Here is a 1,927-nt window from a genome sequence, read left to right on the forward strand (position 1 = left end):
CTCAATAACAGAAAAGTACCAAATAAATGTCAATTTGTGTACATGAATAAATGTCGATTTTTGTACATGAATAAATGTTGATTTGTGTACATGAATAAATGTTGATTTTTGTACATTAATAAATGAATAAATGTAGTTTGTTGTACGGGGGGGGGGGGGTAAATAAGGCATCCCATGATAATAAGCCCTAATGCGTATTTTGGCAGAGGGAAAGAGTATAAGACCGAGTCTTTTTTGGGGGGAAATATGGTATTAGCAGCAGGACATCACCCGGGGCTAGGACCCAAACTATGACAAGACACCCAATCATCCTTTAACTCCTGGAGGCTGCCAAACTGTGCCATGTCCCCATGCCCTTGGAGCCACTCAGGCGGACCTCCTGCTGATCCTGACCACCCTTGTGGAACTCTCCTTGGCTGTGGAGGGGCAAATCCACCCTCATCAAGACTTCCGTGTGCCCCTGTTCTCCCATCCAGAGCACCTCTGGGGACTTTGCAATTTTTTGGGGATGCCATCGGGTACCAGGTGAGGCCAGATGTCTTCCCCCTGCCTGGCAGGAGCTATCCAGGCTCCATAGATGCCCACTGCTTGCTCCTTTAAGGACTTCCATCGTGGGGGCCTCCGCCTGACCCTGCTCACCCAGGCAGGAGCTCTCCAGACCCCAAAGCCATCTGCCAGTCACTCCCTTGAGGACTTCCATACCAGAGGGGGGGCATGATCCAGACCTTCTCACCCAGGAGGGAGTGCTCCCTGCCCAGCCCCTTTCTGCCTGTCTCCCCCTTCCTGGCTTCCATCCCAGAGGGGGCCACGGTCTGGACCCCTTCACACAGGCAGCAGCTCTCCCAGCCCTGCTGTTTTTCACCTCTCTCTCCCTTAAGAACTTCCATCAGGAGGGAAACCTTCATGGCTTCCACTACTACCCAGGTGGGAGAGCTCTTTTCCTGGGTTACATAGCTCCTGGACGCTGCCAAATCATAACATGTCAACTGTGCTCTCGGAGCCTCTCAGAGGAGCTTCCCACCAATCCTTCCCAGCCTTGTGGAACTGTGCTGGCCCATGAGGCCTCAGCCAGACCCCCATCAAGACTTCTGTGTGCCCCTGCTCTCCCATCCAGAGCACCTCCGGGGACTTTGTGATATTTCAGGGATGCTTTCCGGTACTGGGCGAGGTTGGACTCATCTGCCCTGCCTGGCAGGAGCTCTCTGGGCCCTGCAAATGCCCACCACTCACTCTCTTAAAGACTTCCATTATGGGGGATCCGCCTGACCCCACTCACCTAGGGAGGAGCTCTCCAGACCCCGCAGCACTCCACTCAGAGCTCCCTTGAGGACTTCCATTGTGGGGACCTCTGCCTGACCCTGCTCACCTGAGCAGGAGCTCTCCAGACCCCGCAGCCTTCTGTCAGTGGCTCTGTTGAGGACTTCCACCTGGAGAAGGGGACAATCCGGACCCTCTCAACCGGACAGGACTGTTCGCTGCCCGACCACTTTCCATCTCTCTCCCCCTTCCAGACTTCCATCCCAGAGGGGGCCATGGTCCGGATCCCCTTACCCAGGTGGGAGATCTCCCACCCTGGCCAATTTCTGCCCCTCTCTACCTTCCAGACTTCCATGGGGAGGGAACCACTCTGGGTTTCCACTTCTACACAGGTGGGAGACCTCTTTTCCCTAGTCAGATATCTCCTGAAGACTGTGAAATCATTCTGTGTCAACCATGCTCTCTGACCATCACAGGGGAGCTTTCCTCCAATCATTCCCAGCCTCATGGAACTCTGCTGGGCCACGAGGTCTTAGGCAGCCCCTCATCCAGACTTGTGTGACACCAGTTCTCCCCTTTGCCCTCCACCTAGGGCTTTCAAACTCATACAGGAGATGGCACATGGTTCCAGCATTTCTGGGCATTTCACCACTTGTTTCCATCTCTCTCC

The sequence above is a fragment of the Protopterus annectens genome, chromosome 1.part0 (genome assembly GCF_019279795.1).
Source record: "Protopterus annectens isolate FY-2018-M chromosome 1.part0, PAN1.0, whole genome shotgun sequence".
NCBI lineage: Eukaryota > Metazoa > Chordata > Ceratodontiformes > Protopteridae > Protopterus > Protopterus annectens.